Here is a 14,746-nt window from a genome sequence, read left to right as displayed (position 1 = left end):
CGCGTTCCTTACGTGGATAAAGTTTTTCACACGTGTGAATCCTTGCCTGTACAATTAGAGAGGAAAAGTGAAAAAGTTTTCCCACATTCTGGTTTATCTCCTGTATGAATTCTTCAATGTACAGTTAGAGAATTAAACTTGAGAAACACCTTTCTCACATTCCTTACAAGCATCAAGTTTCTCTCCCGTGTGAATGCTTCTCTATGTCCTGGGTATACTTGACTGTGAACATGTTTTCTCCCATTCCTTAGATTCATAAGGTTTCTCTCCCATGTATTCTTCTATGCTGAGTCAGGTGATAGGACTGGGCAAATGTTTTCCCACATTTCGAACACGCATAAGGTCTCTCTCCTGTGTGAACTCGAAGATGCTGAGTGAGGGTACCTGAGTGTGAAAATGTTTTTCCACACTTGTCACATTCGTAAGGCTTCTCTCCTGTGTGAATTCTTCGATGTTGAGTCAGATGATACGACTGGGCAAATGTCTGCCCACAGTCCACACATGCATAAGGTCTCTCTCCGGTGTGAGTTCTAATGTGCTGAGTGAGGTTACCTGAGTGCGAAAATGTTTTTCCACATTCCTTACATTCGTAAGGTCTCTCTCCCGTGTGTAGTCTTCTGTGTAAAGTGAGGTTCCATGACTGTGAAAAGGTTTTCCCACACTCCTGACATTCAAAAGGTTTCTCTCCTGTGTGAATTCTAAGGTGTTTACTGAGGCTATGTGACAGCAAAAATGTTTTTCCACATTCCTTACATTCGTAAGGACCCAGCCCTGTGGGAATTTTTCTACGTTTCGCGAGACTCCCTGAAGTTTCCCCACAATCTTGACATTCATAAGGCTTCTCCACTGCGTCAATTCTTCTGTGTTGACTGAGGTTAGTTGTCAAGGGGAAGGTTTTCCCACATTTGTTACATACATGAGGTGTCTCTCCTGTGTGACTTCTCCCACGTGACATCCGCTGACTTGAGCGCCAAAATGTTAGCCCACGTTCCTTGCGTCCATCAGGTCGCTCTCCTATGTGAGTTCTAAGATGGTCAGTGAGGTCAGATGAGTGGACAAAGGTTTTCTCACAGTCCTTCCATCCATCAGGTCTCTCTTCTGTATGAATTCCTGTATGTGCAGTGAGGTCAGCTGAGTGGACAAAGGTTTTCCCATATTCCTTACATTCATCAGATTTCTCTGTGGTGTGATTTCTTCCATGTGCGGTGATCTGATTTGATTCTGAGAATGCTCGCTCACATTCTGGACTTTCACTAGGTTTCTCAGCAATATGTACTCCTGCAGGTCTCCTTAGGTGTAAGAAAGAAAGAAGAGATTTTATACATATGTGAATCAATAAAGCCTGTCTGCACTGAGAACTCTTCTATCAACTGTGATATGTTGAGGTACTATGATGGGGGGGAGAAAAAAGGAGTTTCTCATTTCCCATACATTCAAAAAGCGGATCTAAAACTTTAAATGTTCTATGTGAAACGAAAGGAAAAAAATTAATCTAAGTGTATGAACTTTCTGTACATTGCAGCTCCTCTAACAAGTGTACACAAAATGATTAGGGGAAAAAAATGAGGAGAAGGCACAGAAATCTTTGCCACATTTCTCGTATATGACAGCTGGTCTCAGCAAGGTGCGTCTTTATCGGCTTTATGTCTACGTAGTTTCTTTGCACATAGAAAAGATTTCAAATTCTAATGCAGTTTCCCAGGCTGATGGTCCTCAATCCCTTCACACCTCCTCTACTGTCTGGTGTCAGGTAAAAACACTCGATTGGAAATAAGCGTGCTCTCATTTGCCCAGAATAAAATACAGTGAAGGTGTGTTTTTCGTGAGGACCCTCAAATGTCACAATCTAGCAAAACTACCACTCCTCTAGTTACTTTTATAAACCCTAAGACATTCTGACAGCTATCTCCAAAGTTACTGTTTTCAACCGGGTTTTAGAGGTTTGTGTGTTTATTTTTCATTTGATTGAAACTCACCTCAAATCGTCCTCTTGGGTTTCTTCTAAATAATTTTTGCCACGCAGTGTTGACATCTGTTGTAATGTGGAAGGCCAGGGATGCGTAGTCCTTAAAAATTTCATCTGTATAGATTGAATGAATAGATCTTCACTGGCACTAATATTTTTAATACCTGCCAAAAATCAAGTTTCACAATATAAAACCCAAACAAAAGGAAGGCATGAAGGACAGACATCTGTGAACAAACAGTAATGCAGGCCTGTTATTCATATTCTGCACATTGGATAACAATGGATAAAGTGTTCCCTAGGACACAGTTCAGAGGCAGAGGAAAGGAATAATGATAGAATTTGGTTTCCCTGAGATGGGTAAATAAAAAGATGACTCACAAAGTACACATTACACAACACACACACAATATCACTCATTCAGTACACACACAGCATACAAACAACATCAGTACACACGGAACATCACACAGTACACACACGTAATCACAAAATACAAACACAGCAAAAAGTACACACACAGCACGCCACCACCGAGACACACAACATCACACAGCACACACCCATTGCACACACAACATCCCACTGCCTACGTAACCGGACTGCAATGGTCCGTTGTTTCCTGGAGTGAAAAAAAGACTTTGTCAACGTCGTGGATGTAAATGCAAGTATTTCAGTAGAGGAAAGATTCTGAGCAAATTAAGTTTCCCAACACAGTGGCCCTTAAATGAGTGTTAATCCTACTGCCCCCAAGGACTTTTCCCTGGTTTCTGACCCAAGAAGCTGATACACACATCAGAGTGACAGAACTGAATCCATGTCATGTCAAAAAAATCCTAAATGTACTCTCAGATACAGAATCCCACATAAATAAGTCTTTTAGATGTCACTGCTAAAAGCTAGGTGTCCAAGTATGTATTTTTGAAGACTATACTCAAATTTCTCAGCCCAAATTCAACAGCACTGTTCATGTGTCAATTTTGTGTGCTTTACATGCATTTTAAAACATAGAAAATGCTTTTTTTACCGACGAAGTCCATATTTTCCACAGTTTCCATCATCACATCCCTGTAGAGATTCTTCTGAGCAACATTCAGCAAAGCCCACTCTTCCTGACTGAAAAGGATGACCACGTCCTCCAGGAACAACGGTGCCTGAAACATGTAACATAATCTGGATCAGAGAGGTACCAATTCCCCTAGTGCTTACAACAACAAAGAAAAAAATGACCTGAGAGAGACTAAGAACACAACTCATACAGATAGAAAAAAAATAATATTCCATTTTCTAACACAGTCTAGTCAGGGAATCCAACTTCGGTCTTGTTAATGACCACATGACATTCACTTCCTCACCAGTTAAATCCTATCCATCAGTGGACAAGATTTAATCCGCCAATTAAATAACCTGTGGGCACGGTCAGTATGAACATTTGTACAAAGGCTCTATTGTCTTGAGTATAACGGAAACAACACAAATCAGAAGCATGCTTGAATTCTGAACATCAGTCTGTTGGGAGAGATGTGGCATTTCCTCCCCTGTGATTTTCTGTCTCTGAAAACCAGGACAGTCCACTCTGAGATGATTCTCACTGCACAGGACTGAATATGATGCTGTATACAAACACTTGCTAAACTGTAAATATAGGTGGTCTGCTTCGTCAACACGGGATGACGCCTGATAAACGGCGGGCCATGTCCAAATTAGGAAAGTCTTGGATCCACAACATTCCACTGGCAACTCAGTCAGTTGCATTCACACACAAGACTATTTAGCAGAGATGTATTTCGATTTGGAGGACTAATACTACACACCTATGAATACAGCTATCTCGCACCCAATGAAACCACTCAGAAGAAAAGTGTTAGAATGTGTCCCTAAGTAACAGCAGGTTATGCCAAGATTAGAGACAGTGGTGTATTTCTCCTCTCCATCTGCCCCTTAAGATCCCTATTCAAACAGGTAACAGTAGCAGGTGTGAACAGACAGAACATTGTCCTCTGAGTCACTTGTGCAATTCCTTATTAACCGAACCCACACATCCCGGAAAAAACATGCTCTTTAGCCTCAAGTGAATAAGGGTGATCTCAAACCACTAAGACCCCTGAAACCCCCATCATGATTGTGAAGCTGTTGCAAGACCCGAAAGCATGGGGTGCCCAAATGGACATGGTGACTAGAGGAATAAAGCAGGGAGGCAGCCAGGGAAAATCACCTCTTAGGACCAAGATACCAACTGACCTAGACAGTTAATCAGACTGGAAACTATGCCCCAGATTCTTCAATATGTTTGTTATTGCTGTTCTGTGCCGTCGAGTTGCTTGCGACTCATAGCGACCCTATGTACAACAGCCCTAAACTCCGCTCTGTCCTGTGCCAATTGCACTGTCTCCGACACTCCCATCCCGATTATCCCAGTCACTGAATCAATCCACCTCATAAAGGGCCTTCCTCTCCTGCGCTGTCCCTCCACCCTCCCAAGCATGATGTCCCTCTCTAAGGACCGGTCTCTCCTCACAACATGTCCAAAGTATGTTAGACGGAGCCTCAGAATCCTTGCCTCCAAGGAGCCACCCGGTTTAACCCTTTCCAGGTCAAATCTGTTTGTTTTCCTAGCAGTCCCTGGTATTCTCAATACTCTTCTCCAGCACCACAGCTCAAAGGCATCAATTCTCCTTCTATCCTCCTTGGTCACTGTCCAACTCTCTGATGCATAACAGGTGATTGCGAAGACCATGGCCTGTATCAGACGTACCTTAGTCTCCAGAGAGACACCATTGCTCTTCAGTACTTTGGAGAGGTCCCTAACAGCAGACTTTCCCATGGCAATGTGCCTTTTAATTTCCTGGCTACTGGTGCCAAGCCTGTTGACTATGGAGCCAAGCAAACTAAAGCTTCAATATGCATGTTTCAAATATTCAGCTTCTCTGTCCAAACAGAATTGTACTTTTTATATTCTAGTGAACACATGGACCACTGTGACTCAACGCCATCAACCAGGAAGCCATCGACAAGACAGGACAGTAGCTTTCTGTGAGGATGCAAAGGGCATCTGCACAGAATGTCCCTCATTCTCTTAGCCAGCCACTGAAGGACCAGAAAGGTACCTGCTGGGGTCAGCAGCACCATTGTTCCCATGGAAAACAACAAAGACACCAAAGGTACAGACAGGAAACACTCACACTAGGCACACATGCAGAAGAACAGTGAGCGAGAAGAGGAGTTCATTCTTTCCACACACCTGAAGGCCTGATACCAAAATATACAAAACACGTGAATGGGGTAGAAGCCAAAAGAAACTAAAACACACAAAACCCTAAAACAAGATGTTAACATCACAGACAAGGATGCACCTGGATCTCCCTCAGGTTCTGACCTGGAGATTCTGTTATTAAACCCACAGAATGCAGGTGAAGTTTGCACATCACAGTTTACGATGCCAGGTCTGTGGGCCATTAAGGAGAGTGACCCAAGAGTGCGGAGAGAGAAAGGGTATTACGGGAGTAGAGAATGAGGGTGCCTCCAAGAGCTATTCCAGGAGGCTGTAATTCCACCTCCTCCACCTTTTCTCTTCCCTGGGGAGATGGAGTCATACAGGATATAACTGGTCCCTCAAGAGTTTGTGTCAAGGCACATCTATGTCTACTGCTGCATTATTCACAACAGCCAAGAGATGGAAGCAACTAAATGACCCATCAATAAGTGGAAGAACAGACAATCATTGGTACAAAGAATGGAATATTACACAGCACTGAGAAAGAAGGACTTGGTAAAACATCACATAACATGTGGGGGTCCTGGTGGATATTATGCTGAGTATAAGATCTTAGTCACAAAGAGACAAATAGTTTATCAAATAGACACGGAGGTTTTGAAGAGTGAATGGGAAAGGAGTGGATCGACTGCATTAGATCAGAGGGGAAGAATTGTCTGAAAGGAATAGATAATTAGGTATCACATGCAACTCAGACAAGGGGTGATCTACAGAAAATGATGGGGATTGGAAAAGAAAGGGGAAGAAAATGTGCAACAATCATAAAAATAACACTAGAAGACATATATATTTTATATTAAAAAAGTAGAACATGGTGCACCTGGACAAAATTATATTTATATAAAACCCAACAAAATTTCTACCCTATGGCACCAATTTACGATTGAGAACCCTTTTAACCAGGACTCACCATTTCCTTGCTTTGCTTTCTGCAATTCTAAGGTCTTCACTAAAACACCACAAAATCTCTTCAGGAAGGGCATTCAAAATGTGAGAAGAACACAAGGTAATGTGGATGGAGATGAATAATGTTTGTTCCACACTCCCTTCACAGGGGCTGAAATCCTTCCTCGGTGTTGACAGAATGGCACAATGGTGTCCTTCACAATGGTGGTCCTCAGCTGCGTGCACCAGACCAGTTCTACCACACTGGACACCTGAAATAGACAAGGAAAAGAAAAGATGTTTAATAAGCAAAGAAGAGAGAGGCTCACAGAGGAAAGACCGGACGTGTACAAGACAGCAGTACCAGCACCGCCGGACTTGAGACAGGATCCTGAAGCGTCCTGTTCCTCACTCAGGACAAATGGGGAGAAAAAGACACTTCACACATCAGAACATCGTGACTCTGCCCACTTCCACTTCTAGTTTCTAAGACTATGTGTGTCTTGGAAAAAAAGCCCAAGGGTGAAAACAAAGACCTAAATCCTGACTCTAAGGTTGGGTTTTTATCCTCATGTTGGGGATTCTGCACGGTTTCTTCAGGGAACTCTGGTGGCCTAGTGAGAAGGAAGGCACAGGGTTCCAGGCCACCAGATACTGCATGGGAGAAGGATGGGCAAACTCCATCCCTGCCTTTGAAAACCCACCAAAGGGTCAACTGCAGATCGGTTCCAATTCACAGACACACATCACCACCACAAAAATGGATTATTTCACAAAGATGGCGCCAAAAGCCAAGAAGGAAGCCCCTGCCCCTCCCAAAACTGAAGCCAAAGCAAAGACATTAAAGGCCAAGAAGGCGTCCTGAAGGGCATCCACAGCCAAAGAAAATAAAGAATATCCACACATCACCCAACGTTCCGGCAGCCCAAGATGCTGAAACTCCAAAGGCAGCGCAAATACCCCTGCAAGAGCACCCCCAGGAGAAACAAGCTTGACCACTATGCCATCATCAAGTTTCCCCTGACCACTGAGTCAGCCATGAAGAAGATAGAAGATAACAACACACTTGTGTTCATTGTGGATGTCAAGGCCAACAAGCACCAAATTAAACAAGCTGTCCAGAAGCTCTATGACAATGATGTGGCCAAGGTCAACACTTTGATCAGGCCTGATGGAGAGAAGAAGACCTATGTTCGACTTGCTCCTGATTATGATGCTTTGGATGCTGCCAACAAAATTGAGATCATCTAAACTGAGTCCAACGGGCTAATTCTAAATATAAATTTTTCTCGCCATAAAAAAAAGGTTTATTTCACCTAAGCTAATTTGCAACTAGTAGAAACTGGAAAATAGTGACCTAAAAAGGAGGGACAAAAAACCAAAATGGACACTTTATGAGGGTCTTAAAAAAATGAATGGCTCTTTTAAAGTTACTCTGTAAAAGGCAAATTAGGAAAACAGGTTGTGGAGGCCGGAGGGCTGCTAAGCATGGCCTGTCTAGATTGAAGGTGGAGATCGAGGTGGCCAGAGCATGGGGCTTTCTGACTCAGGTCGACCCAGAAGTTGGTATGAAATCTCTGAAATATCAACATTCCTGTCACATTATCTGCCCTTTTCCTTAATTTTTTCGCCTGGTTTACACTCTACAAAGGAACCATCTTTTAAACCATCAAACACCAATCATAATGTCACCAAAAAACATTGTAGAAATCCCTAAACAGATGTCAACAAAATTTCTATTCTCTCTCTCTCTCTCAGTGCTAAAACCTGGCTCATAATCAATGTTCCATGAGCTTTGAAATACTGAAAACAGCACAAAAAGGTACTCAGCTTTCTACAAAGCAGCTGATCGATGTAATAGAACAGAGAAGTTGGTCTAGGACCCAAATGCTGCTTAACCATCCATCTCCATGATAAGTCAGAAGAGATCCAGAGCTGTCCTTACATAGGGGTTTTCAGGAGAAGAAAATCAGATGGAAGGAGATGGTCTATCTTTCTCCAATGGAACAGCTGCTGGTTTTAATCCACATACCTTTGCACTGGTAGCAAAATTGCTTATCCCTACACCACCAGAGCGCCTTCTTGGCTAATTACAGAAAGGCAAATCAAAACACTATGTAATAATAGTTCATTTCTAAAAGAAGGGCTACTATCCAAAGTCAGAAAACAACAAACAGATGAGTCAGAGCCAAAGTGGATAGCTGGCTAGTTGGAAGGCAACGTGGTTCCACATTTCTGGAAAAGTGTCCTGTGTCTTCAAAATGTTAAACACACAAACTGATCTCCTGATCTGGAAACTTCCACAGAAGAACTGAACAAGAGTTGAGCCAGCACTCAACTGACAACCAAAATGTTAGCCATTTCAATCCCCATCTAGTGAGAGCTTTTGTAGAGTATATACTAAATTATCAGGAATCAGAAAAGATGAGCATGGGCCCTGGGAATGGATGACATGCAAATTCATGAACGGTTCTGTACTTGTAGCCAAGTTTAGCAGGGTAATACATTTTGGAGCAGACATGGACATGCGGGATAATTTATACACTGTTGCTGGGATTGCAAACTGATAGCACCACACTGGTAGGCATTTCTCCCGTAAGTTCAACATTTTCTTTTGGTGTTTCCTAAAAAAAGAAACTGAAAACAGAAATGTCATAAGTCCCAGCTATTCCATAATTAGCAATACACAAGCAAGGAAATTTAGAATGCGACACCAGAGGAGATTACTACACCAACGTTCACAGCAGCATCAAGCACATGGAGAGAGCCCATAAATCCAAACACTACTGAACAGATTGAGAAACTGTGGTACATTCACACAATGGAATACTATACAACACTCAGGAGTCATGATTTTAAAAAATAATACGTGACATGGGAGAGACTGGAAAGCATGAGGCTGAGTGAACTCAATGTCTTTAGAATAAATACCACATAAGACCATTAATGTAAAAATAAAAGGATGAATAACAAAACATGTTTGGGGACCTAAGGAGAACAGGAATGGGAGCAAAAGGCCAAGGATGGGTTGGGTTGAAACCACAGGATTCCACAATTTTGTGGGTATAGGGAAGGAATGAAGAAATGAGGAAGTATCCAGTAGAGACTGGCAAAGAGGGGGTATTGATGGAGAAGGTCCAATGGTGACTAACTGTATAAACATAATGCATAAAAGTGGAGGTATAAAACACAATATATACAAACTCTGTATGCAAACCTACATAAAAGTTTTTAAAAACATGCATTAATTAAACAAAAAATAAAAATCCACGTCTAGAACTTGTAATAAGCAGATACCGGCATCTATAAAATAGAAACTCAAAAGATGTGAGAGTAGGATTAGCATTAAGACATAAATCATGGAAGTGGATTATTTGTTTATTAACTCAAAGCTGTCATACTGATCAGTACTTGAGGGAAGCATTAAAAACATAAGCAAGGTGAAATAACACAGACACAAAAGGACAAATTACAAGAGACTCCACTTAAGAAGTATAAAATATAGACAGCTGAATTTGACAGGAAGAAGACAGAGAATTAATGCTTGACTTACACCTCTTTAGTCTAAAGGTGACAGAAACACTTGAAAAGCAGCAGGAGCTACAGTTGCAAAACACGGTCAAAATAATGACACACACCTGTATGTATAAAAGTGGATGAAAATGCAAAAAAAAATATGCAAAAAAAGAGATTTAAAAAGCATAATTTAAAAGGCCATCATTCAGGGAGCTCTGCTGGGCTAGTGGCAAGAACTTGCACTGCAATTCCAGGGATATGTGGTTCGAATCCACCTGATTCTCTACTGCAGAAGGAGGGACAACCTCCTCCTGTACCAGTCAGATCCGATTGTATGGTACACACACTAAAAATAATAATAAAAAAATAATTTTAAAAATAGGCCATCATTATAAACAAGAAAATTAGAAATGTAAATAACAGAAAGTACCAAAATAATGAAAAAGAGATGCATATTTAGAGTGCAGAGTGCACATCTAAAAGCTACCCTGTGAGCATGCCCTAAATTTGAGGGGAAAACCACAAAATCACTTGAGCAACTTCAGTATGTCAGGAATGCAATAAGGTGATTCCATGAGCTGGCTCTTTTGAAAAGAAACCCTCAACAGAACGACTTAACATGACCATGAAAACCTCACCAGCATTCTATTTCCGGATAGATTTTAATAGAAACAAAGTATCAAACACAGCGTGAGAGAGAACAAAGTTAGGCAATAGCAACAATGTTGTTCGTAAGCCATTGACAATGGAAGCCCTTTCCACTGGGTGCAGAGAGTTCTGCAGGGTGCGACCTTTGTGCTGCAACCTGGCCAGGTGTGACCTTTGTGCAGCAACCTGGCCAGGTGTGACTTCACCTGCTTCCCAAATACTGCACTTCCCATCACGTGCTTCCCCGTCCTCAGGTCCTTGCAACCCTCACCTGCGCCCAGGTGGCTCCCTCCCCGTGCTCTTTGCAAGGATGACCATGAATGCAGCCCGGGGACGCCCACAAATCCCCGCGAGCAGACACTGGGGGTGCAGGGAGGGGGATGGGCTGTCACTTTGGCCTTTTGTCAAAGCAGAAAAGGATCCAGAGGCGGCGACTTTAGTGCTGACCCTGAAACTGACCAGCGAACAAATGGCCCCTGCGGACAAGAGTGACGTCATGGGGGACAAAAGGGCGCCCCGCCCCCCACCACCCAAAACCGATCGATCAATAGGATCCATTGATTGATAGATCTCCAGTTATCAGCCAAGCGCTGTGAGCTCCGGAAATGCTGACGACACACACACGGGCCGCGAGGACGGAGGGGAAACGCAACAAGCCGCAAAAGAGAGGACAGACTGCAGACGGACAGAAGGACAGACGGAAGTGATCTTCAGAGTCGGGTCATGCCCTCGGGCCGAGGACATAGTCCGCAGACTCCTCCCAGGGGACGGGGGGGAGGGGAACCACACACGGAGTAAAGAGAAAACGCGACATTTTCGCGGTAAAACGCACCTTTGGACACGCGCCCATCGGCCCGCGCTGCTCGGTTTCCCACCGGAAGTCCGACTCCGGAAGAGACCACGAGCCAAAACACGAGCCGGAGCCGCAGACTCCGCCTCGGAAAAGGAGATGTGATCGCCTCGGGCACTGGCAAGCCAAAAGTGAGTGTGAAAACGGGGAATTTTCTGTCCTTAAAAGCACGATCGCTGACCGGGAGGGTGGGGGTGGTGGCGGTTTCTCTTACTTCCGGTTCTTCTCGGTCCTGCATACTATATGGTCCGTGTGGGAACATGAACCCGAGAAAGCCCGTTCCGTGCGTTTTTTAATTCCGACACAAGGTTTTCAAGCATCTATGGTTTATTTTTTTTCCTCCAGTTCCTTTTATGTCAAGATACCGGATTATTTACCCGTCATTTGTGACCCAGCATATAAAAGTAACTGCTTAGAGTGCTTGTGAAGGTATAGTGTGTGACTTGGAAGAGGCTTGTTAGACTTTGAATGATTAGGCATATTCCTAACAGGGAAACAAAGTTTTCAATGGGATTAGATATTTGATGGGGCTGGAAATTCAAGAGAGGAATGGTTCATCATTTTAAGGAATGTGTGAAATTTGCCAGTGTTCTTAGACTTGAAGTACAGTGCTTATTTTTCAAGTCATTGCTTGTGATTATAGTCTATATAAGAACAGAATTATACACACACACACACATATAGACACTCTATATATATCAATACATTTATTACTGTTCTTTTTTGGAGCATAGAATTTGTGTCTGGGGTGATTGGGTTTTCTTGTAAACCTTATAACATTTTTGGTGGTTATGCATTATTTGTTACTGGGACTGTGGGGTGTGGAATAGTTGTAACTTCTGGTGCTTCATGGAATTTTTGGTGTATTTAAGTCATCTGTTGGTGGTGTTTGCTTATTCTACTGCTGTGTCTACTGAGAGGTATTCTAAAACATGAGCATCAAATAACTTAGCATGGGAAGTGTTGTGTTTGTGTTTTGGCTGAGGTTATCTTTGTGGTTTGGTTGTTTGGTAAATTTAATATTTGAGGGGTTTGTTAAGTTTTAGGGTGGGAGTAAAGGAGCTTACTTACTTCAATAGCAAAGATAAACTAAAATGGGTTTATTATTGTAACTATTAGGTGAAGAACTATGGTTATGACTGTGACTGGGATAATATAATTTGAGATTCGGTAGCCTGTGAAAATGCTTCTTAGTGCTTGATGCTTAATAGGGTTTATGAACTTAGAATTATTTTCATTAATCACAATGAGGACAAGATGGTGTGATTAAATATGGAGTAAACACATATAAAATTTCAAGGTGTATCTTACAATTTTTATAGGTATAAATTAACAAAGACTGGTGGTGCTGTTATGTGCCATTAAGTCGCTTGGGACACATAGTGACTGTATGTAAAACAGCCCTGAATCCTGCTCTGCCAACCTTATTGTCTCTGACACATCTGCCCTCATGACCCCAGTCACTGAATCAATCCATGTCAACCAGTTTCTTCCTCTCTTGCACTGTCCCTCCACCCTTCCAAGCATGATGTCCCTCTCCAAGGACTGGTCCCTCCTTGGAACATGCCCAAAGTATATCAGATGAAGCTTCAGAATCCTTGATTCCAAGCATCAATCTGGATTCACCCTCAAGAACTGATATTTGAGAAAAAAGATGATACAATCCACTTCCATAAATAAGTGTGGCCTTGCAAAGTCTATGATACACTGCACTGTCATGCTGGACCCCTAACATTTGGGATCCACTTGAGGATAATGGCTTTGTGTTTACTTTGTGAACTCTCAGAAGGATCTTAAAAGACAGGCTGCACGATCTCCTTTCAATCAAGTACACATTTGGAAACACGAGAGCACAAAAGTTTGTAAAGCTGATTTGACAGAACATAAGTTGGTCCATAGCAGCAAGATAATTGTTTCCCAATTGTGCATCTCACTTCTATTGTCTTTTTTTGTGGATAGACGCTATACGCTAGACGCCACCCACAGCACCTGTTGGCAGGTACCACTGAACAGGAAGGTCACTGCCATGAGGAACTCCTTCCAGGACAACTTAGGAACTTAGGATATAGAGTCTTGGGGAAACGTCGATATAGTTAAGTCTTCTTTCGAGTAAAAGAGTCAACATCCTTTTCATCAAGATTGCCCAAAGCTGACAGAACAAAGCACTGCTCTTTGTCAGTTCCAAGGTTTCATTTATTTGGGTGGAAATCTTTTTCTGTGTTCTAATGAATTCCGTTTTACACCTCTGGGATTTCACAGAAACTTTACAAAATACCCAGGTTTTACAATCAATCATAAGTAGTATTTAACGCCGAAGGATGCCAATCACAGTATTTTTAAAAAATATGTTAGTAAACTTACTACATATTGCTGTTGCCTTAACTGGGTCTAAGTGTGTGAATTCTTCTGTGTCTACTGAGCTGACTTGAGTGCGAAAGATTTTTCCCAATTTCTTAGATTGATATGGTTCTCTACTGTATGAATACCTGAATGTACAAGACAATACACTGAGATTAAGTTTTCTCACATTCCTTACAATAATAAGGTTTCTCTCCTGTGTGAATTCTTGCATGTACACGTAGAGAAGAAAGAAGAGAAGTTTTCCCACTTTCTTTACATTCATAAGTTTTCTCTCCTATATGAATTCTTCTATGTATACTGAGCTGACGTCATCGTGGAAATGTTTTTCCACATTCCTTACGTTATAAGGTCTCCCTCCTGTGTGAATTCTAGTATGTTGACAGAGCTTACCTGAGTGACAAAATACTTTCCCACATTCCTTCATAAGGTCTCTCTCCTGTGTGACATAAAAAAAAAAAAGAATTATAAGAGAAAATATGATTATAGAAGAACTTCCATATATTTTAACATGAGCAAAGGGATTAAGATTGGAAATTCCTTCACTTATTTCTACCAGAAAATCAATATTACTAAATTGTCTCAATGGTTAATGAAATGTATGATTAATTTGAGTTTGTAACTTTAATATCTCATTGGATAAATAACCATGATCCATGATATGTTTACAGACAGTATTCCAAAGCCATTCAGTATTATCCCATACAACAGGTCTCACAGAATTGAGTAGTAGTCACATTTCAGCTTCAGTTGTCTCTGTAAATTCGTGATATGATCACCTATCATAACTACTGACTGTTCAAAATCAGATAATCGATAATTGATTTCAGAATCTATTTGTCTTTGAGATGAACATAAGTATTTAGAGTCACTATGCCATTGTTTGAAATAATCTACTATTTGAACACTTTGATGCAGAGAAAATCCAGGGAAGAAAGAGAGACAGAGACAGAGAGAGAGAGAGAGATTGATTGATTTCTGGATGGCACTCACAGCATTTCTGTTCCTGTAGAAATATAAGCAAATCCTTAACATCTTTTTTTCTAATAATTAGTTACAGGTTCTCTAAAATACATATGTGCTGATTCAGCTCTTTGATTGATTGTCATACCCAATGTCTTTCAACTCGAGATTATCTTTTCTCATTATAATTTAAAAAATAAATACATACATACATACGTACATAAATATATATATATAAAACATGTATGTTTATATGTATGTGTGTGTGTATATATGACTATGAGTG

The 14,746-nt window shown here is 41.6% G+C and overlaps 1 pseudogene; it reads right to left on the bottom strand.

Annotated features, from left to right (window-relative positions):
* Positions 1 to 201: 201 nt before the first annotated feature.
* Positions 202 to 14,746, bottom strand: part of LOC102876331 — a 21,541-nt pseudogene continuing 6,996 nt past the window's right edge.

The sequence above is a fragment of the Elephantulus edwardii genome, unplaced genomic scaffold (assembly GCF_000299155.1).
Source record: "Elephantulus edwardii isolate Elephantulus edwardi_28Jun2011 unplaced genomic scaffold, EleEdw1.0 scaffold00462, whole genome shotgun sequence".
Classification (NCBI taxonomy): Eukaryota; Metazoa; Chordata; class Mammalia; order Macroscelidea; family Macroscelididae; genus Elephantulus; species Elephantulus edwardii.
Note: the sequence above shows the minus strand (reverse complement) of the source record. Positions and strands in the feature narration are given on the sequence as shown.